This window comes from Hypomesus nipponensis, chromosome 13, assembly GCF_054491055.1.
Source record: "Hypomesus nipponensis isolate SF chromosome 13, ASM5449105v1, whole genome shotgun sequence".
In the NCBI taxonomy this organism is placed as follows: Eukaryota; Metazoa; Chordata; class Actinopteri; order Osmeriformes; family Osmeridae; genus Hypomesus; species Hypomesus nipponensis.
In genome coordinates, this window is record NC_140373.1 from 11485785 (window position 1) to 11509575 (window position 23791).

The window sequence follows — 23791 nt, forward strand, 5'->3', positions numbered from 1 at the left end:
CTGTCCGTCACGTCCACAGTGCCCCTTTGGGGTGAAAGCAGTCACCGCTTCTGTATGGTCTTGAATGTCGGTGTGATTGCTGTCAACGGCTGCCACCTCTGGCCACAATGTGGCTTCTGAATGGGCTCGGCCCATTCAGGAACTGGTCTGTCTGCCAGAATTAGCATGACTGAGGTGTGGCGTGAACATCCAAGGTGGGGTACAGGAAGTGGCTTTGTACGCTCTGTTGCCCGTTTATCCCTTTATCAGCGTTTCTCTGAAACTGAAATTGAATGCGACGCCCTATTTTAAACTTGAACTTTGTATAATTGGGCTGCACCCGACTACATTTTCCAGACTGGAAACAAATGAGATGTGCGTTTAAAAACATTTATAGTGAGACATTTTGTACGCTCAGTCAGTGTGTGGAGTAGACTAAGTCATTACACAGCTATTTTCATCTCAGACATTTCCAATCATAGAATAATGGCTGCGTGATTGTCAAAATGAAGCAATTATGTTGTGTACAGTAAGCATTGGAACATGTTAAATGACCTGTATCCTCCATAGAAACACAAGGTAGCATGGCCCAAGGCCTCATCTTACATTAAACGGCTTCACAATCCAGTCCAAGGATGCCGTCAAACCAGATTAACCAGGTCACACACCTTCCCAGCTAAGTTGCAACCCCCACTTGGCGTTGAATTTCTGACTGACTTCATTTCTCTCCAGTCTCTCATGTCAGAGGTGCTCTACCAAGACAGAATAAGGACTCCAAGAGTAAGGACACATAACCAAACCGACTTGAGGTAAGATTCCTTGAGGTAAGATTGTTATTCCTATTATCCATTCATAATGCTTCTCTCTCTCTTTTCCGCATCACATTCACTATGATTTAAGACTCTAATGGAATTTCATTAGTTATGATTGAAAACCAATGGGCTTCTGAAAGGGGAATGAGATGGAAAGGTGCACTCAAAATGCCAGCGTTACTCGCCAGATGCCAGCGATCTAATTTGCTGTCATTGATAATAAATGCAGGCCCTCTAAATGGCCCAGATAAGATGTTATTTCAGCATCAGGGTTATCACTTAATGTCTGATAATGCCATTTGGGAGCAGTCACATCCGACAGTTAAAACAAAGGCCCTAATGTTGGCTATAGAAAATATTCATCACAACCAGAATTATTGTTAACCCGTCAAATGAATGTGATTTTACGAGATAAGGTGCTGACAGAAGTACTTAGTCGGAGATGTTCGTTGAAGTTTGAGCATCGAGCAACGCGCTAGGACCAGAGGTCTGATCAATTATATAGAATCTCACCCAATAATTCAAAAATGTACAATTCATTATTTTCTCTTAAGTCTTTTTTTTTTTTTAAGTCATCCCTTGGGTAAAAATAACCTTGTCATCAAACCAAACAGCACTCGTCCTCTCCTTTCCAACAGATGGACCTGTCATTCTGAGTGGCACAATACCAGGAAAGTTAGTTACCAGGGATCTCATGTATAAACATTGCGTACGCATAAAAAGCTTGCGTACGCTGGTTTTCACGCACACTTTGTGATGTATAAAGATTTACTTGACGTGAGAATGTGCGGGCTGTCACAGAAACTTTAAGCAGACGTGATAATGTGCGGACTGTCCGCAAACTCTTGTCTGGCTCTGTAACGTGGCAAATTCGAACTGAAAAGTGCCAAAACTCACCAAATATTACAAAATAAGTTTCCACTACTACGTTTATGATGTTGACTATTCAAAAAACATAAAAATAAAAGTTTGATCATTAATGTGGATCACATCAAAATGCCAAAACCCAAAACGGGAAATGCTATATAGCCTTCTGTTTAATCCGCCACCACTTAATAACTTCTGTTAAACTTGATGGTGTCAAACAAACGTCAAAATCACTCAGGAAATGCAAGTCACGCTAACCCTATAGCTGCCATGCTGCTACAATGCTCCACCACTCATTTCTTCATTTAAAGTTTTATATCGGACCATTTCTTCTTAATTTCTGCCATGGTCCGGTTCACTGAACCCACAGCATTTATGGCCCAATAATAATAATTTTATTTGTAATGCACTTTACATTCAGCTAAAAGCTGCACAATCCTTTATACATGAGGCCCCAGATATGTATAAATTAAACCCCAATTCAAAGACATTGGTGATGAAACAAACTCAGTGAGCAAAACCAGCCGTACCATTGTCACACAGGACAGACCCATCTGATTCACGGTCCTCTCCATCATAAGCAGGGTTCTCTTCCCGAAGGCCTGAGGCAGTGCATCATGGGAAAGGGTACCAGCGATGACTGGGACGAGAAACATCCGGACACGCGGCAGACGCAGCCGGAGAAAGCAGCCAGCAAGAAGTCGGACGGCGAAGAGAGCGGCTGTATGAGGTGTTGCATGGGAACCAGGAAGTGTTTGATGAGTAATGAGTGTGGCAGGGCCCTGAACATCTCCAGCGTCATTGCCATGTGTGGCATGTGCATTGGCATGTGGACATGTGAGTATGACATAAACAAGACAAGGCGTCACCGTGAAAGACGACATGAATATGTTTGCCCAGCTATTATTCCGTGTCGTTTTACACGGCACGTGTGTCATCATAACAGGAAAACAATGGTGTTCTTGAGCGGATAGAATGACTGTCAAAGACATGGAATGTTTTAAGACTCGCAGTGAAAAAGGGTTTTGACTCTGTGTGTGTCACCTGCTTGAAATGATTGGCCACTTCTATGATTAGTTATTACACTAGCAATGCTTTTGTGAAATATGCTCTCCAATCTGGGGGGCCATGCTGCTGTGGGAATCATCTAAAAGATGATGGTTCCATTTTTTTATATTCATGCTAGCTTGCCGAAAGTGAAATGTTTTTTTCTTTTCTTTTCATGCAGAATCCCACCTTGGATAAAAGGACCACATTTTCACAAAGGACAAGCATATTCTCCCACTCCACCTGGCAGAACACTTAAACGCTCGAATGCATTTTGACATGCTTGTTCTCATTTCAAGGTTATCTGCGGATTGATGAAAATAATAAGCCCTTCATCAGAAGTTAGATCACACCAAAGCTAGTTTTAGGAAACACATTTATCATTGGGTACATCTTCAGGTCACAAGCTTCCGATGGTGGTTGATACCTGGGTTTGTACCTTTGGCAGGTCAGGATGGTGCTCCATAAAATCTACATACACAAACCTACATTCAACAAAATAATGACGAAATAGGATACCAAAAATATTTGAATCGGGAATGACAATCAATGCTCAACCATAATGCCATTTACTTAACAGGTCTTTTGTGTGTTCATGTATTTGAAAGTATTTTTTGCTTCCCTCTGGAAAATGAGTGTCAAACATCCGTGTTTGTATCCACACCCCCTTTCCCCCACTGTGACCCATTGTGTTGCCTCCTGGTATGAAATGCACTATGTAAATAAAGTTTGATTTGCTTTGATTCGATGGTAGCATAAGCATAAAACAATGACAAACGATCATCGAGACCTCATTGGTATTCCATCTCAAATTGATGTTGCTACTGAATTTAGAAAAGTTCAAAGTGTTTTCGGAGAAGAACAGATCGCTAATGCTGCTCCCCGAGGCCTCTATTTGTGTCCAAAATGAGTTTGACACGAGAGTGCAATCAGGAGAACGACCTCTCCCACCAGCGTTTGGACCACCTGTCGACCGGCGGTACCGAGCGTGGGCAGGGGGTCAGAGGACAAGGCGTTGTGGGAGGAGGGCTGCCAAGGCGGCACAATGGCCTTTGGGTCACTGAAAGGAAGTTATTTATGGCCTGGCAGCTTAGACTGTATTTCAATGATTCATTTTCCTTTTATGTATTTGATTTTAAAGAAGGAAAGAAGGAAAGAAGGAAAGACAGACAGAGTTAGAGGAAATAGGGCAGGTTGATGGCAAGGTTATCCAATCCTCAACTCTGTATTAAACATCTCGATCTCTGTGACCAATACGCATGAAGTGTTGTGTCCAAGAATGTTCTGATTCCACCTGACAGACCACAGTGGTCCACACACTATGACAACACACAGATTCAACTAACAAACCATTTATCACCATTATTGGGTTCAAAATGACCATCTCTACTTATTGACAGGCACAGCTACTTCTGTGTATGTAACTGTGGTATTGAAATGCTCAAAATTGACATATGGTCTACTGTAAGAAATACAACAGGAATAAATCAATTGTCAAAATGCAAGTGTGTGAATTGAGGAAGGTGGAGGCAGCCCTACAGTATCTATCCCCCCCTACTGCCTCCCTCCCTCCCTCCCTCCCTCCCTCCCTCCCTCCCTCCCTCCCTCCCTCCCTCCCTCCCTCCCTCCCTCCCTCCCTCCCTCACACACACACACACACAGCCTTATCCCATCCCTCCCTCACCCCAGCTGAGGAAGAAAGAGAGGCAGAGCCGTGAGAAAACAACCTCACAGATGAGAGAGGGAGCCACGGCAGAAGAGAGAGTCCTCTTCTTCTTCTACCTCCTCCGTCGGTTAGATGACAGGGAGGCTCAGCCCGCTGTAGCCCAGCCTGCCTGCCTCCTCCTGGGGTGGAGAGGCTGGGGTGGAGAGGCTGGGGTGGAGAGGCTGGGCTGGGAAAGGGCTCCCAGGGGGACAGGGGCGGGACTTTGAAGAACCCTCACGGGCGCAGCCCCGCCTCTCACTCCAGACCAGGGGATAATCACTCTTTGATCATCCTGTGCTTTTCCAACTTCTCTCTCTCTCTCTCTCTCTCTCTCTTTCTCTCTCTCTCTCTCTCTCTCCCTCTCTCTCTCTATCTCTCTCTCACACATACACACACAAATTCAGTATTCTAGACGCATTCTAGACGAGCGGGAATGTGATGTTCACGTTACCAGCCTTTTTCTCTGTCACTGTGATGCAGCGCGCTAAGCATCAAAGAGCCCTACATTGAAATCCACCCCACCCGTGCCCAGTGGGAGCGTTTACAATGCTAATGTTTTTGTAATTTGCCTGCATTAGTGTGCTAATGTTGAGGTGAGACAACCACCGGGCGGAGCTGAAAGTTCACACGTGTCTTGGAGCACTTGGACGAATCCGTGGGACGTGGAGGGGGGGGGACTGCACGCCGGTGGATTCTAAAAGGCTCCCATTTTGTCTTGACAGTGCGACTCTTTGTGCTCTCTGTTTCTCTCTCTCTCTCTCTCTCTCTCTCTCTCTCTCTCTCTCTCTCTCTCTCTCTGTGTCTTCCTCTCCTCCCTCCTCTCTCCTGTTCTCATTCCCTCTCCCTCCCTCTCTTTTCCTGCGTCGCTCCTGTGGCACAGTGTCAGCTCAGGCGTCGCAATACAGGGGTGACATTTCAAGCAGACAGATTAGGCCTCTCTCCAATTAATTTTGCTTTCCTTCCCCCCGTTAAATACACAATCAACCGAAGGCAAAATGTCAGCGAAACAAACGAGGAGGCGCCATGCGGCTGACAATTACCGCCAAGCACCTCAGAAATGCCAATATGTTAGAGCGGGAGCACGCCAGGAGATGAATGGAGAGGCAGACATCCATGTATCAGTCTGTGGACGCCATCATCAAGCTGGTGTGCGCGCGCTTGTGCGCAACCTACCTCCCCCCACCCCCCCATGGCAGGCAGCTTGGAAAGGAACGTCAAAGGATCTCTGGTGGTTTGAAACACATGCTTCGGGCCCCAATCTGTTCCCCAGGAACATGGAGGTGGGCTTTGGCTCGGGAAGGGCGAGCTTGGGATGCTCAGGTGGAATACTGATGTTTTTCCGGAAGCCATGTCGTGAACCCAGAGGTTGCAACGGGTCAGAGAGGACCTGGTTTGGTCTGGAGCGTGATCTTGCGAAACATGAATGAAATCTGAAGGATTCGTCAAGGTTACCCTTCCTGTCAGGAAAGGCGCATTTGTGGTGGTCTGTGAATCACAAAATCACTCGAAAAACACTTCACATTTACTCACCCTCAATCACTCTGCAGGTGTAAGGAGGTTGGTTAGACAGGAAGGTCAAATACACACACACATACACACACACATAATCTGCACGTATAGAAAACCAATGGCCCAAGGCTGGCTTGTCAGCAGAACCCCAACTGTCGGTTGAAGAAAGTATTCGATTTTTCTGAAGATGGGGCTGGGCCAGGGCTTGGGCTGGAGCTGGAGCTTGGTTTGAGGCTAGTCTGGGCCAGGGCTGGGGCTTGGGCATAGGCCAAGGGTAAGTCTAGTGCCTGGGCTTGCAAACTCACTTTCAGACCGAGCGAGACGTCAAGCTGTTTTCTGTTGGATAGTGAATCCTTGGGAACATGCTCCCATCCTCACTAGCACTGCCAACTCCATCTGTTGCTCTCCCCCCACCACCACTCCACGCTCCACACGGCCAGCTCACCTCACACCAGGAGCGACGAGCCAAACCCTATCAAAGCTCAGCATGCGCGCGTACACACGGAACGCCACACGCACACATGGGAGCCTGCTGTCAATTCACACTGGAAAGGGAAAGGCCGGCGAGGAAGAGAGGAACCCTGGTTCAGGTGTGCTTGTGCAGGTTCCAGCTTGTTTCACCGCGAAAGTAGACGCATTCATCAGCTCTGTGTCGCTTTAATCACCTCCCTTTTCGAAGATGCGCGGGGCGCCTTTCTGTGTGATTGACTTGGCTCACTGCCATCTACAATATGGGTCCTTCTCCATTGTTAGGTAAATGCTAAATCGATGGGTCATTACACTAATGAATGACACGACGGAGGGACATCATGGTGGAACCAAGGGCTTTCATGGCTCCTGGAAATGGTGGGCTGCCAGTAGCACGATAATGTTTTAGACATTTTTCACTGCATTAAATCACGGGGGCTCCTTGAAGTTGATGATTAAAACGGCCTTGAATCTTGATGAAGATATGTAGGTCTCGCTCTTTTGACAATGCTTCATGACAATGACATGCACGCACACACACACACACACACATACTACAGTTGCCCTCATTACTGGATGCCTGTCATAGTGGTCGCTACAAGACGGTTTGAACATCTATTTTCAGATACAATAACAGCACTGGCCTTCACACTACCCAGAAATACCAAGTCAGTAGTATTATTTCATCACACGGGCTCAGACTCTCGGGGTGAAGGTGGAGAGGTTGTGTGGAGGGATAAGGCGGACTGTGACATGAAAAGGCTATTTTTATAATTATTCCCGGAGCAGGAGAAAAATCAAAGGCCACGGCATCTCGGAAGCACAAAAGGTTGTGTGGCCCCTCCATTCAGAGGCTGCGCTGCCGGTCTTTGTGCTGAAATGGCGGGCTCTTCGTCCAGGGAGCCCCCAGACACAAGCTCCCTCTGGCTCCTCTGCTCCAGCCTCGGCAGCCACCCTTCACTTCGGTCATTTCTTCCCTCCGAATCGGACGTGTCTTCCGCGTCCTCCAGTCCGTTTGTCTCCATTGAGACTGAACGGGGTGGGGGGGGGGGGGGGGGCGAGGACGACATGGCGAGGAAGGGAACGAGGGGAACGTTGCCACGTTTGGTGTGTGTTTGCGTGTGCGTGTGTGGGAGACAGTGAGACAGTGAGAGAGGGAGAGGGAGAGAGAGAGAGGGAAGGAGGGAGGGAGAGAGAGAGAGAGAGAGAGAGAGAGAGAGTGAGAGAGAGAGAGCGAGAGAGAGAGAGAGAGAGAGAGAGAGAGGGAGGGAGGGAGGGAGGGAGGGAGGGAGGGAGGGAGGGAGGGAGGGAGGGAGGGAGAGGGAGAGAGAGAGAGAGAGAGAGAGAGAGAGAGAGAGAGAGAGAGAGAGGGAGGGAGGGAGGGAGGGAGGGAGGGAGAGAGAGAGAGAGAGAGAGAGAGAGAGAGAGAGAGAGAGAGAGAGAGGGAGGGAGAGGAAGATATGAGATTTGTGATCCTCATCTGTCCACCGGGGCTTCTTCCAGGCGGTGTTTGAGCGTCGTCAATCATCTGTATGGGGGTGTCTCCAGACTGAGATTGATGAAGGGGTGGGGGGAGGGGGGGGGGCGAAGATGGGAGGGGGAAGAGGGGGGTAGTCGATGTGGGACTCACACCTCATGTCAGGCCTGGTTACAGTCTCAAGGTAAAAGAGAGACCAGGGAGCCCGCCTCGCCGAAAACAAACACTTCAAGGAACACGGCAGGGACTCTTGCCCACATGATGATGGCTGGAGGGATACCATATGATGTGACATTCACTCAATTATTAAAAACGATTTGAATACACTCTTGAACACTATGTGATGGCTGTACAGTGAGAAGAAGAAGAAGAAGATGAAGCCGAATATTATATGCTTTTGACCTGGGCAGAGAGACAGTTTTCTGTCGGTCGATGGGGAAGCTTGGGAGCTCGATAACTGTCGGTTGTTTTGGAGGACAAGGCTGGAGGCAGAAGTCCTCGGCTGGCCTGAACCCCCCCCTCCCCCCTTCCCGCGTCCTGTTTTCCTTTTCTACAAACAAACAAAGCCGACATAATCCTCGCCTTTCACTCGGTGGGCTGATCAGCATGAGCCGGGGCTAGCAACACGAGACGGCAGAAACGTGCGCGACAGGTCATTAGCTTCGCAGCGCCTTTCCCCAGGATTAATGGTCTGCACGCTCTGACCGTTCACAGTTGAGACGAACTCCAAGGCCCGGATTTACCCCTGCAACCTAAAGGGACTGGGTTAGGGTCCTGCCCTTTCACTTTCTGCTCTTAAAATCGCAGAGGAGCTGGAACACAACTAGTCTTGCGTCTGACAGCTTTGCAGCACTTACTTTGTCAGAGTAATTCGTAGCTATTATGTCAGGCGATATAAAAGGGCACCTAAAAGAGGAAGATGACTCACCTGGGGCTATGTCTAGAAGACAGGAGCATGTCTCTCCCCCGAAAACTGACTGCTTCTGAAAATAACAGTCCGGGAGAGCCTTAAGGGGGTACAAGCAATACACATCAAGCTTCTGACACTTTCTCCTGAAGTTACAGACTATCTCACTCATCATGATTTCCACGTTGACACTTTTCTTTTAGCTTCTGTTCCTTTTCTTAACCTTCCGGTTTTGTTCTGTCGAATCTGACCGATTAATACGTTTTCTCCCTGAAAAGTGCAGCTTGGTTCTCCTGATCGTCATTAGGTTGCATGACTTTCCGATTCACTTTTACATTTATAACCAGCTACCAGGGGGTGCACATTTTTCCCTTCGTGAAACGAACAGGAGGCTGAGCATACCACACATGACACTAATGTATGTTGTCCCTATTGTTCTGCGTGTTCAGCTGATATTGGATTCAGCCACACAGGGCTTACTGTGCGGAACAGGCTACAGTGCAACACGCAACATGCAAGCTGGGAAAATGACTTGTCCCTGGTGCATTAGAAGCATAATTGGTATTCCACAGCCCCACTGTCTTTGTGCCCTCCATTCTGTTTGCTTTGCAATGATAAGAAAATACCAAATGCAGCTGCTTAATTAAGGAGATACAGAACTTTTTGATTTACCTTGCAGGATTAAGGCAGCAAATTAAATCCAAAGAGAAAGACTTGGAGACAAAAACACATTCTTACTGACAACTTGCAGTTGCAGGTGTGCAAATGTGTGTCTAGATGAGTGTGGGTTTTTTTTGGACGATGAAAGCAGTTGAGAAAAAGTAAAGAGACAGAGATGTCGAGAAGAGCAAAGTGATTTGCTGAAATCTCGGTGAAAGGCGGAGCGTGTTTCGCACCTTTCAGCAGTAGGCCTGCACACGCCCTTAAGTACATCCCACCGAGGCTGACTAGGAATCACATTTCATAGATATTAACATCACCTTGAACACGCACAAGCCCACGGTGGAATAGCTAAAACTAAACCTTCATTCCCAGTCAATTTTCCAACCATAGTCAAATCCAACCAATTTCAGACAGTGTAAATCGGTGTGAAATGAGGAGGACGAGCGGTGGAGATGGCCGACCATTGATACAGAAGGAATAACTAGCAGACAGACCAGAGTATTCTGACGGTAGCTCAGTTGTCACGTTCATACGGGCAAGAACAGACAACCTTTTCTTCTGTGATCCGACTGGCAGCACTCCTCCACTCATAGTGCTCCCTTCAGGGTCGCACAACACACAATGACATCAAAGCGGAATGCATGGGCAGGTTCAGCGCACTGTCGTCTGTAGATGATGCAGAACAGACCTTCTGTAAACACACACAGCATCAGCCGTTCTTCAATTGTCAGTCGTTACGGGGAAGAAGCCTTTCGTGTGTGTGTGTGTGTGTGTGTGTGTGTGTGTGTGTGTGTTGGAGAGACGGCAGATCAGAAGCATGCTTCCATCTTGTGTGAATCAAAAAGCAATTTGCATGGTACAGCCTGGCAGGTTGCACGACCTTTACTCATACAAGATCCCTTGTGGTTTTTATGCTGAGGCTGGTATGCATGTTTGCTGGCTGACTGGCTGCCTGGTATTCTGGCTGGCTGGCTAAACGGATGGCTGGCTCTGGAAGTCTGAGATGTGAACCGCATCACTTTGCCTGCTTGCGTGTGTGCGTGTGTGCGTGTGAATATGTGTGTCGGTGTTTGTGTGCTTTCAACCTAAACCCCTTGAAGATAGTTTCTGCCTCATGTAAAATCTGATTATGTATAAGAACATTGCCTCCAGAATAGTAAACATCACAAATGCGGCATCTGCGACTGTGTTGGCTCACCGATAAGGTTCTTGTTTATTTACCCAACAGAACATCCATTCACCCCATTATTCAGGCAAGAGTATATTTGTTTTGTTCTCAGTTGTCATTGTGTAAAGTTTTGAAGGTGCGAAAAAAAAAACTGTTGTTTTCCTTCAAGGGCAGATATCTAAGAGACAGGGAAATACAGATAGAAAGAGACAGAGAGAGAGAGTTACTAATGAATAAACATGAATTTTAAGTCCATCCAGATTTGAGTCCAAAAAGTAATGCATTCATTTTTGTGAATCCAGACTCCAGCAAGACAGCCCAGAGTTGTGTATTGGACACAATGTCAGCCTTCTGGACACTGGCCATTCATTTGATTTACATTTACATTTATTCATTTAGCAGATGCTTTTATCCAAAACGACTTCCAAGAGAGAGCTTTACAAAGTGCATAGGTCACTGATAATAACAACAAGATAGCCCCCAAAACATTGCGAGTAGCCATAACATGAAGCACACTTTGTGAACAGCCAAAATAAGTGCCAAAGGGAAGAACCATAAGAGCATGTAGTTAAACAAGTTACAATTACTGTAAACAACATGAATCACTGTAAGTGCAAGTGTACCTGTGGAAAAGCAAGTAACAGTAAAATAAAATATTTCACAGCGAGTACAACAATTGAAATCAGTTACCACTAACCAACAAGAGCAACAAGTCTCTAAGCAAGAGTCATTGTGATCCATGAGGAAACTAACATTGGGTTCAGCAAACCATTCCTAAGTATCGTTGTACTCCCGGAACAAGTGCGTCTTGAGCCTTTTCTTGAAGGGGGGGAGACAGGCTGGACAAAATGTCAGCCTTCTGGACACTGGCCATTCATTTGATGTTATATCTGGACAAAATGTCATCCTTTTAAACACTGACAATTCATTTGATACTATATCTGGACAAAATGTCAGCCTTCTGGACACTGGCCATTCATTTGATGTTATATCTGGACAAAATGTCATCTTTTTAAACACTGACAATTCATTTAAAACTATATCTGGACAAAATGTCAGCCTTCTGGACACTGGCCATTCATTTGATGTTATATCTGGACAAAATGTCAACCTTCTGTACACACGTCTTTCATTTGATACTGTATCTGGACAGAATGTCAGCATTGTGGACACATGTCGCATCTTTAGATTGCTGTCATCAATATGTAACCTCCCTGTTACATGGCTGTTTCCAACACAGAACATTTCAAGCTTGTATATCAATGTCAATTTCAAGGGGATTATGAAGTAATGAAGGCATTGCTGAATGATAAAATATTATTTTGTTACCTTGTACTATACCAAAAGCAGGACATACATAATTAACTTCAGCTTAAGGTAAAGAGCTACTAAACTACTTTGACTTAAGAATATAATTGCGACGGTGCTGTGTATTTAAACGCACAAAACTTTTAATCATTTTTTTTTCTAAAACCAGAATGTACTGAGGAATAATTCCACATTTAGTCATTGCCCTGGTTTGAACGTACTTTGATCCCTTGTATTTGCTGGGAGACCAGAATGTTCTTCAACTAGTGTGTTCAAAGTTAATTACTCTCTTTTCAGAGCACGAGGGAGCTAACATGGACGTAACCATGACGAGGCAGCCCCAAACACACACATGACTCCCTCCCCCCCTCAAGTCTTTTTACAAAGATAAAAAATAATTATGTGCAAATGTGAATGTTAAAGGCTGTTTGAAATAAACCTTCTAATTGCGTTCCTGTGGTCGATCTTCTCTGAGGTGCTGCATTAAAAGGGTTCACACCTGAGTCTTTGAAGTCATGATGTAAGTCAGGCCTTCTCTAAAGCTGAACAAAGTTGAAAGGGATTGAACACAATTCATGACTCCCTCAGAGAGAGAGGGGGGGGGGTGGTGGGGGGAATAACCATGTGTGATTACTGCATACAAATAATCAATGACCAGAATGGCCGGGTGGCGTGGCTGACAATCGTTTTTGCATTCGATATGTCGGACTCGTGAATAAAGAGAGATTAAAAAGCCCATTAGATTGTGTTTAACAGTAATCAGATTCCGAGCAAAACCGTGAACACGGTTTTGCCTAGGTCAGATGGAGAACTCGTGGGTAATCAACTAATGTGTGAATTCAGCAGGTGAACCATCGGTGGATGTTTGAGAGACCAGAGGGTTCTCAATCTGATTCACAGTAATCATGGAGAAAATGCAAATAACACCAGCGATCATTAGAAAGGCTGAGTGAACAAGCAAACCTATTAAATCCAATCGTGCAATCAAGCACTGGGACAGTCATCATTTTCTAAGGGATGTTAGAAATGACATTGGTGCGTTTCATTCTCTATGGAACTGGGTTCTAAGCTAGTAATCAGACGATAGTCTTCAATGCGGCCCATTATTAATAGCGGTGAGTGATCTGTCGGTTGTTCCTAAACCCATTGCCATCATGAAAAGTTGGAGTGGGGACAATTAAAGGCACTGGCGTCTCCCTGCGTCTTAAATGCAAGTTCTTGTCTGTGTTTCAATGTAGAAACACTACTTTGTTTGTGTTGCCATGTGTACTCGGTTTCTTCCAAGATGTATTATGACGGGGAGTCGCTTCCCTGTGATCCATCCTGACCAGAAGGCTGCATTTGTTGTCTCTGGAAGCCAACGAACCCAGCTGGCTCGAGACGGAACCAGCGAGATGCAGCTGTGGAAATTGACCCCCCCCCCCCCCTCGGTGTACTGTCACCGGGCCCCACCGGGGCCCCAGTGGCCCTCGGCCGTCTGGTCCATCTGAAAGTTACCGGTGGCTGACAGATGCCACAGCGAGCCCCCCCTGGAGCCCCACGTCTGAACCCAGCTGGTGCCTCCTCTCTTCCCACTCCCACCAGCAGATCATCTGGCTGCCTGGTCTGGCCATGGCTGGAAGTGTGTGTGTGTGTGTGTGTGTGTGTGTGTGTGTTTGCGGTTAGGGTCTGCAGGGCAGAGGGTAGCTGAGCTAAGAGCTGAGATGTTCTCTCGTTCCCACTGTTGTCTCTCGCCCAAGCTAGTGTTGAAATGTGCCAGAGGATAATTATCTCTTGTTGTCTGGATGTAGTGCCGTTGTTTTGTTATGCTGAAAAAAAAAATTTCATACCCAGTGCAGGGTTATGGAGTTGGCTTGAATGACATTATTAGTTCAGTACTACTTACAATACTGTATAAGTATTTCTTTTAATGATTCACTTTTTTTCTGATCTATGCACATTTTGTATTAAGAGACCCTGTATGGCCACATTGCTTCATGGCCAATTAGTAAGACAGAACTAGACAAGAGCTGTAGTCAGACACAGTGGAGCTGGGGCTCTGATTGTGGTAATGATGTCTAACACCCACACCAACCTGCCAATCAAAGTGGACACCAGAATTACTGCTTTACCTTGGTTATTTGCAAGTTTTAGGAGTTCAAAACCAACCAAAACAACCATTCCAGAACTTTTTATTTCCTTTCTGTTCTCTCCAGTGACTTTCAGCGTAGATCTTTCCTTTTTCTACAGTCTCAGAATCAGAATCAGAAAGGGATTTATTCGCCATGAAAGTTTGCACAGACAAGGAATTTGCTTTGGCAGGAAGGTGCATACAATAAACATATAGGAATCTTACATTTAAATATGTGGTCTAACTATACTAAGGATACATAAACTAGCATTCTAAGTGGAATACAATTAAAATAAAATATACAATAAAATTAAAGTTGCCATAAAATAAAATATAAGTTGCCAATTTACAATATAAAATACAATATAAAATACAAATATTACAGGACTTGAATGTAGTGCAAAATGCCAATAGTTTTAAGACATGAAGTCATTAAAGTCAATGTGAACTCTTGGCCTTGTTGAGGAGGCCAACAGCGAAAGGGAAAAAACTGTTTGTGTGGCGTGAGGTTTTGGTCCTGATGGACCGCAGCCTTCTGCCGGAGGGGAGTGACAAACAGGGAGTGTCCAGGGTGGGAGAAGTCCTCCGCAATCTTCTTCGCTCGCCTCAGGGTCCTCGAGGTGTGCAGGTCCTAGAGGGAAGGCAGATTGCAGCCAAACACCTTCTCCGCAGTGATACCTTCTACGCAGGATGATACGCTGCAGCCTGCTCTTGTCCTTGGCAGTGGCAGCAGCGTACCAGATGGGGATGGAGGAGGTGAGGATGGACTCAATGATGGCTGTGTAGAAGTGCACCATCATTGTCTTTGGCAAGTTGAATTTCTTCAGCTGCCGCAATGAGGGTGATGTCGTCCGCAAACTTCAGGAGTTTGACGGACGGATGACTGGAGGTGCAGCTGTTGGTGTACAGGGAGAAGAGCAGAGGAGAAAAGACACAGCCCTGGGGAGATCCGGTGCTGATGGACGGGGAATCAGAATTGTGTTCCCAGCTTAACACATTGCTTCCTGTCAGACAGGAAGTCTGTGATCCACCTGCAGGTGGAATCAGGCACGTTCAGTCTCTACTCCTTTGTTGGTTTCCTCCACTTCACACAGAGACACACACACAGATGTGGGCTTTCAGACTTCAGAATGGTTAACGTTCTCCAGGAATCCCAGTCGAATCCCTTGGAATAAATCTCCCCCCGTGGCAAGCTTTAGTTATGGACGAGTGTCCCTGCTGAGCGCAGAGGAAGAGGCAGGACTTTCTCTAAAGGGCAGACATGCGGTATGTAAATACGGACGAATGCGCCGCTCCGCGGTCTGATTCCCTGGGCGGTCCTAGTCTCGCCAGGACGTGTAGAGTGTCAGGGGCAGCCCATGGTGTTATTAGCTGGAAGCCGCGTTCACACCGGGAGCCCCCATTCCGTGTGATCGCGACGTCCCCCTGCAGTTTTCGAACCCATGTTCGCCTCAGGCTGCAGCGGTGGCAGGGACACCTACTCCTCCGGGTAGGTTGGCGGAAGACGACAGCGCGGCATGCAGGTGACGGTGAGGGGGGGGGGGGGGGGAGGAAGGGTGTGGGGGGGTTGGGCTCAACTGGGCAGACTAGCTACCTACAGGCTAGAGGCCTGGGGGTGGGGGGGTGGGGTTCTAGGCCCGCAGACAGGCCTGCAACCCCACCCCCCCCCCTCTCCACCCTCCCCCCGCAACCCCCACCTCCGTGCGCCTCGCACACACCATTACCCATTCAGCGCAGGCATGCTGGGAAAAGAGCAAGCGGCAGAGGTGAGGATCACTCGGCCAATGGGAGCGTGGCATTTCTTTCAGCGAGCGGAGGCTCGTCGTTGTGGGCTCATTATGCCGAATATGAATTGTCATATTGCATTCTTTTAATGCATCAGACACTAATTATTGCTAATTGGGAGGTGAAAGCCGGCCAGACCTCCAGTGTTTCAATAATAGCACTGACCTCCATCAGGGAAGTGAAGACGCACAAGAAATCTGTATGCGATTTCAGTTTTGTTGTTTTTCTCTCCCAGTGCCCCACCCTAGGCTTTGTAGAGGTGGGTGCTGGGGGAGAGGGGAGGGGGGGGGGGCTGTACGGTGCTGGTGTTTTCCTTTAGGCCCCAGGTGGTCGGAAGAGTTTGGACTGCACATTGCCCTCCCTCTTTCCTTGCAGAGTACAAGTGAGAGCCTGGTGGATGGGTTTGGCACTCAGAGCCTCGGGGGTGGGCTCCCCACCGCAAACACTTATTGATGGGCAGTAAGTGGAGAGAGGAGCCATGAAATGAGAGCATGGGGGAACATGGGTACTTTATGGCGGGTAATCAGGTGACCATTTGAATATTCAACCCCAGGGCCAGCACCCTTAATTCCTTTCCCTCCGAATGCCCGGCAAGGAGAGAGCAAGTGACAAAATGGCAATGAGCATCGAGGCAGGAATTTGCATTTTAATGTGCCTGTCGGAATCACTTTGGCTAAGAGCTGGGAGTCTGAGAGGCCAAGCGACCCCCGGGGGCACCACCAAACAACCAGTCATCGTAGTCTCTGGAAGCACATCCTGTGTGGGAGGAAGTTGTTTCCAGACAGCACGGGGAGGTCATGGTGATGGGCGGGGGGGATATCTTGTGAACCCTCCGAGAAACAAACTTCCATGAAACCAGATGTAGACCAGGGAAAAGCCACATGCCACAGAACACATCCATATTCATCAGCCCTTGAAATGGTTGAAAGTTTAGGGCTTTCATAAACATGCTGTAGCAACGCTTTCTAAAGGCTTCGGTGTCTCTGAAATATGTTCCTACCCCTATGGTATTGTTTTTCTGCCAAACGTTTGAGTGAACAAGCTGTATGTCTGATAAGCTTCTGACTGTCGTGCAAGCAGTCATCAGTTTATTCAGGCAAAGCTTCCTAAAACAGCGATGGATGCAAAAGTTTGATAAGTTCCTGAAAGTGCACTCAAAGACATTACTTATTTTGCATCGCAACGTTGCATTAATACCATTTCCCTTATCCACATGAGCTAACTCATTAACTGCTAATTAGCTATGTCATGTTATGGCAATGTGAAAAAGACCAGGGGTCAAAAATCTATTGATGCGTCTGCCATTAACCCAATAATAAAAGAGGAATAGCTCTAACTTGATTTTCCACCTGTGCATGAAGCACTACACTCATTTAGGAGTGATTTGAAGGTGTGAAACCAATTTCAGTTGAGAAAAATCTGTTTTGCAATGTAACGTCCTCAATCACTTTGTCATTTGGCAGAAGGTGAGCTCAGCTTGAGCGTCTTGATTAAATCCGTTCAATTTCAGCCCGCCGTTGGCCGGTGCATCTTTTACATATCGATGGCCAAGGTGTCCCTCAAGAGGATGCCAAGACACACGTGAGTGACACTTCTGACAGCTTTGACTGTCACAGACAGGCAGAGCCAGATGAAAGGAAGTCATTAGGAAACAGGAGCCATCTTGGAAGGAAACGGTTCAAGGTGATGCCGTCCATCCGAAGCCTCACCTCTGGTCTTGCGTCGTATTTCACCAGACAGCTCTCTTCACAACCATGTAGCTCCTTGGTTTTCCAACTGATCGCACTCAACCTCCCCTCCCCCCCTCCCCCCTCCCCTCCTCCATTCCACTCCCCTCCCCTTTCCTTGAAGGACTAGGTGAACAAGGCCACACATAATCGCCCCATCTCTCACAGTCTCCAACTCTCCACTCATGCTGGCTCTCGATCTCTCATTGACTCATCTCAAGTTAAAAAGCACACTTCCCGTGACTCTAAACACTGTTATTGTGCTCTCTCTCTCTCTCTCTCTCTCTCTCTCTCTCTCTCTCTCTCTCTCCACTTCTCTCTCCACTTCTCTCTCTCCACCCTCTCCCCTGTCATCTAAACGCGTTACCATGCCTGCATCGAAGGAATGGCTTCCGCCCAATATTACTGCACTCCCAGACCCAGGAACCTAATTTGATTGGAAAAGCTTCCCCATTCTCAGAGCTCTCCGTATTCACTTAATAAAAGCCATCCCATTGTTTTTGGGCCTCCAACAGAATTTCGCACAAATTCAATTTCCGTCATTGCACTTCGCAGCAACAACAACATCCGGCTCGCCTCATTGCTTTCTTTAGCGAGGTTTGTTTGCTTTAAAGCCGTTACGTAGCATGTTGGAGGGAGGGGGATGGAGACCAGGGGATAAACGACTGGACCAGTGTGTTTCCAGCCCCTCTCTCATTACCTCGTCTTTGTTCTCCTGCTGTGTACTGCAGAATATCCCTGACCACAGCAGTTTGATTCCCTAACAACTTCTCTGACTTCGAGAGCCCTTTGATGAATTTCATTACAGGGTGTGTTTGTGTGTGTGTCTGTGTGTGTGGGTCTGTCTGTGTAACAGGGACAAAGTGAGAAGGTAGGGAGATAAAGAGATACAGAACCAGAGAGAGAGACTTAAACACTAATAGTATACAGAGCCCCCCCCCCCCCCCCCCCCCCCCCACACACCCAACCCCGGCTGGGCCTGTAGGGAACGGCGTAGACAGAATTAGATTGGGAGGAGATGAGCCCTCTTCCTGTGAGCGCGGAGTCATTTCCTCTGGGGAACGTAGTTCTTGAGGGGTTTGTATGCAGGTGAGCGCTCGGCTGATTACCTGCAGCTCTTTCTCCTGGTGTTTGTCCCTCGGCCTGACCTCATGGATTCACTTCTCCCCCTACTTCTGCTTCCTGCATCTTTCTTGGTTATCCACCCAGCTTTCCAACCAACAGCCCAGCCCTGACCCAGAGTGCCCAAAATGAAGTGGTGATGTTGTCTGTAATGGGAAAATAAAAAAGTCAAGCAATTGTTCTTCAATTGCTTTGTGGCACAGGAAGTGGCCACTTAAAGCAATCGCTCCTCTGTCTGTCTCTCCCGTTCTCTCTGTTTGTCCCTCTCTCCGTCTTTCTGCCTCTCTTTCTTTTTGCTTTTGCTTTCCAACTCTCTCTTTGTCTTTCTTCTTATCTCGCTCTGTCAGTCTGATGGAGATCTCGCTCTCTCTGGCACTCCATCTCTCTGACCCGTCCTTTTTCTCCTCGTTTCTCTGTCTCACCTTTCCCTCTCTCCCCCTCCCCCTCCCCCTCCCCCTCCCCCTCCCCCTCCCCCTCCCCCTCCCCCTCGCTCTCCCTCTCCCTCTCCCCCTCCCCCTCCCCCTCTCCCTCTCCCTCTCCCTCTCTCTCTCTCTCTTTCTCCCTCACTATCACTCTCTCTTTCTTTCTTTTCCTCTCCCCCTGTCTCCCCAGCCCCTCTTGCCAACCCAGTCCCACCAGATGCTGAGTGGTGATTCCCAAGAAATGGCCTGAGAAACAGCTCCGAGTAATTACCCACGAGTTCAGTGGATCTAAATACAAAATTGGGCCATTACCTGCCAGCTTAATGTGAACTGGAACAACACTAGTAGTTAAAGGTTTAACACCGGTTAACATGGGTAGTGGCAGTTTAAAGACCACAGGAACTACTGAAAATGTTTTGTACTTCTACTTGGAGGTGTAGAAGACCGTTCAGATGACTGAAGAAGACTGGCCCAGGCTGCAAAACTGTGGGCGTGGCTGACAGGGTCTGAAGTTCTTGGAGGTCGGCTAATCCCCTCAAGGTGCCTGCAGCCAGAGGAGCTGGAGAGGTGAGGAGATGATGGAAAGTGGAAAGGGGGGGTGAGTGGAAACACCCATCTGAGGGGTGGGCCATGTTAACGCAGTGTTCACAGTCACCTGTCGACTGGCGCACACGTTGTGATTAGTCGGTGGGAATCAGGTGCGTAACGATGTGTTTGACTGCTAATCAGTTGTGTAATGGATGCGCTGGAGGGTCAACAGATGTGTGGTTGTGATGGCAGATGGGAGTCGGGGTGTGTTGTTCTCCAGAACTTCAATTAGATCGAATTCCATGCAAGTTGGAAAGGGGGGGGGGGGAATAGCCATTCAACCTCACGTGAAAAGTGAACTGAGGAAATAGCAGTACATATGTCTTTTACTCCTGGTCCCAAATACTCATGTCGATGATATGAAGGGAATAGGAAGTTAATGTAATATTCATGAGCTCTGATACAATTACAAATTACACAAACGTCCTCTCTGTCTCACTCGCCGTGTGAGGTAATACGATTTACTTCCCGGACACGAAAAAAAAACAATTTCGAAGATGACTTAGTAATCGCATGGCAGGAAATGAAGAATCCAGGTTGCCGTGGACAAATTACCTCGTTATTGGACGTTTGGCCGAGCTGGGATTTAAATTGGGGCTGTTCCAGCAGCCTGGAGTCTGATTGTAATTCATATGACAATGGGAGAGAGTTTGCTGTCGTCTCCATCTCTAAAGGTTGGCAGAAATGATAGCTCATCACCAGCAGCATTCGAGTCTCACAGAGTCATCATACGGGGAGTGAGGAAGCGAGCTTTGATGTAAGTACTTCAGTCTGAATTTACCTGCCTGTCTGCCGCCCCCCAAATTGGTTTCCTCAGCGAAATGTGCAACGTTTTAACTCTGCTACAGCAAAACTAGCCTGCAATGTGTCTCCTTTATTTCGCTCCTCTGCAATTCAATCGCTCTCTCATCACTCGTTTTTTTTCACCTTTCTCACACACACACACACACACACACACGCGCGCGCCCACACCAAGCACACACAAGCACACTACCATTCTCTCTCTCTCTCTCGAGCTGCTGTTCATTCGCATGCTCTGCATTGCTCCGGCCAACTGGCAGCGAGAGTGGAGGTGTGTGGAGCAGAGGATGTTTATGGGAAGCAGGCAGGACCTCCCCCCCCCCCCCCCTCACCCACCCACACACACAAACCCCCACACACAGCCACACACCGCTGACCCCCCCGAGCATGACTGGCAGCCAGGTGGAGAGTGTCAGAGATGGAGCCTCCTCCGCTCCTGTCCTTGTGTTCCTCGTCTGGGACTGCGGGAGGCCAATTAGGCCCCGGCCCACGAGCGGAGCCATTAGAAAAGCACAGATGCATCTCCAAACAGCCCATCACTCAAATGCCTCACTGGGGTCAGAGGGAGATAAAATGGCTGCCTTTGGAGAACTACTGTTCCTCTGTAAGTCTTTTTTTTTTTTTCACCACGCGTATTCATTATTTAAATGTGTTGGCTAAAGGTACCCTTGTAATTAGTTGTGTTTGGCAAGAGCGGCACTCGCTTGGCTACAATAGGTTCTCATTTGCGGTTTTGGCACGCAACTGGTAGTCAAATTGTTTGGCTGTGTGTACAACTAAACACACAGTAAACCTCTGGGCCTCCAGTAGCCTTGAGAACGCACATGGTACTACCATGCTTTATATTCACATCATAAAAGCACAACACAGCCGTTTACATTTGCCCAGGAATAATTTCCTCTCTCACACCTACAGCAGAAGGCCATATGTCCATCTGGCAAATCGAATCATATCAACGAAGACAGCAGTGTATCTTTCTCGATTGATGTCTGTTACGTCCCCTGTTGTGTACTGTTCTGTGGTTCTGTTCGTTGTCTCTTTTTGTCCCCTCCCCGCTCCCTCCTCCTTTCAGGCGCGTGCTGATTGGCCGGTCCCGTACCCCGCTCACGACCTATCATCCTCCACGCAGCCAATCGAGGGACCGCTTAAGAGGCCGCGTGGTTTGACTGTGAAAAGAGGAGAGGCTGCCAGACCCCGTGCCAGTGTACTGTTTGATGTTGTGACTGTGTACTGTTTGATGTCCTGACTGTGTGCTGTTTCTGACTTTAGTTCGTTCGTGTTGGTTCTCCCTTGTTTGGTTTGTACATCAGTATTAGTTTTGTTTCAGTCAACACTCGGTGTAGCTTTTCTTTTTGGCCCCTGGCAGGGAACAAAGGGGACAGGCAAGCTACCCATGGGTTTACATCTCCCCTCACGTAGGCAGTTACCTGTTGGAGAAACATTAGGTTAGGAGCGGGTGCCACCCCTTGTACTTCTGTTCACTTGGTTTGTGGATAGGCAGACAGGGTGGTTTTACTTCGTTCTTTTCTTTGGCAACGCTCTCTGTCCTCTTTGTACCCTTGTCGGTGTTGTGTCTCGGCAAATAAACCTTTGAACATGTATTTATCCCTGTGTCCAGTGTTCCACAACCAGTCCATTTGGGTTGGTACCAGAAGCAGCGTTGTATTAGGAGGGAAGGGAGAAAGGTGGAGGAGGAAATGAGGAGACAGTGAAGAGGCTTGCTGAGGTGACGAAAGAGGCGAGCCGAGCTGGAGAAGGTAGCTGAGGTGGAGCAGAAAGTGAAGAGAGCAGCTGAGCTGGAGGAGGAAGCGCAGAGGCTAGCTGAGCTGGAGGAGGAAGTGCAGAGGCTAGCTGAGCTGGAGGAGGAAGTGCAGAGGCTAGCTGAGCTGGAGGAGGAAGTGCAGAGGCTAGCTGAGCTGGAGGAGGAAGTGCAGAGGCTAGCTGAGCTGGAGGAGGAAGTGCCGAGGCTAGCTGAGCTGGAGGAGGAAGTGCAGAGGTTAGCTGAGCTGGAGGAGGAAGTGCAGAGGCTATAGCGTCGTAGTGTGGAGAGCTCTGCCCACCCTCCAGCCCTGGGACCTCCACGGTGTTGAGCAACGCATAAACAGCTGCTGGGTGTCAGACAGGTGCAGATCAGAATCTCGTCAGGAGTTAATGACCGTAATTAGAGTCGAGGAGACGCGGTCGGTTTGGACTGTGAAACCTCTGACGTGCATCCACTCCACTAGTGAGAGGCACTTGGGTGTGCTCAGAATGTGATAGATTTGTTTTCCAACATCAATATGTAGCGCAGCTCTCTGTCTACCCTTGGCTGTGCGTCTCATTGACAGCTAGGCATAGATAAGCTTCTGAGAAGAGACAGACAGGGGAACAAACTTGGTATGGCTGTCGAGATTGTGTATCCTTTAAAAACCTTGTGGGGCACCTCACTGAAATCAATTAAATGTAAAAACCAGACGGCATCCGGCTACTGGAGCTTGTTGGTCTTGTCTTCTAGAGGGAAAAGGAAGTAGCAGTGTGTTTGAAGTCAAACAAAAGAGGAAGGACGACCGGATAAAGGATGGAAAACAGCAATGGATGGAGGGAGGGATTTGTTGACTCAAAAAAATAGTTTTTTTCCCCTTCCTATTCTGAGTGTTTGACTTGCAAAAGGAAGCATTAAAGACAACAAAGTGAAACATACCAATTACTAGCTATATTATTTGTGTGTGTGTGTGTGTATGTGTATGAGAGTCTGTTAAGGCCGAAATTCAAACTCAGCCTCTCATACACCATTTTCTCTCTCACTCATTATTTTCCTGCACACACCATCCGACTCTCACACAACACATCCAACTTACACAGCATCACTTTGCAGGTATGATAGTGTGCGTGAGAGAGCGCAGCTGTGAGAGACATGATAGCACGTGGAGTGTGAGGTATTGCGCGAGGTGAGGACGACGGTGTCTGTCGAAGTATGTGACAGTGAGTGTCAAAAAGAATGAGGACGAATTTAGGCCTAAACAGCCTCTCGTATGTGTGTCGTTTTGCCTCCACCTCCATTCAGCTAGACTGTTGAAAGGGGTAACACTAAATAGAGTATTGTAAAAACATTTCCTCTCGAAGAAAATACTGTGCTCGAGGCAGGTACACTCTCTCAAACTCTCTCACTCCACCAACCCCTTCCCCCCCCCCCCCCATTTCATCCTTCCACTATGCGCCAATATTTATTTTCTCTCCCCCATCTTTTTCTTATTTTCGCAGAGTCCCTGAGCGAGCGTCCAGGGCAGCCGTCAGGCTGTGTCGTAGGTTGACATCTGACACAGCCTCTGGAACGCAGTCAATAAAGC

General features: G+C 47.7%; 1 long non-coding RNA gene across 1 annotated transcript; it reads left to right on the forward strand.

Annotated features, from left to right (window-relative positions):
* Positions 1-722: 722 nt before the first annotated feature.
* Positions 723-3448, forward strand: LOC146260036 (uncharacterized). Its single transcript, XR_014729577.1, has 3 exons — positions 723-803; positions 2243-2495; positions 2887-3448. It is a non-coding gene; the product is annotated as an uncharacterized LOC146260036 (long non-coding RNA).
* Positions 3449-23791: the final 20343 nt, after the last annotated feature.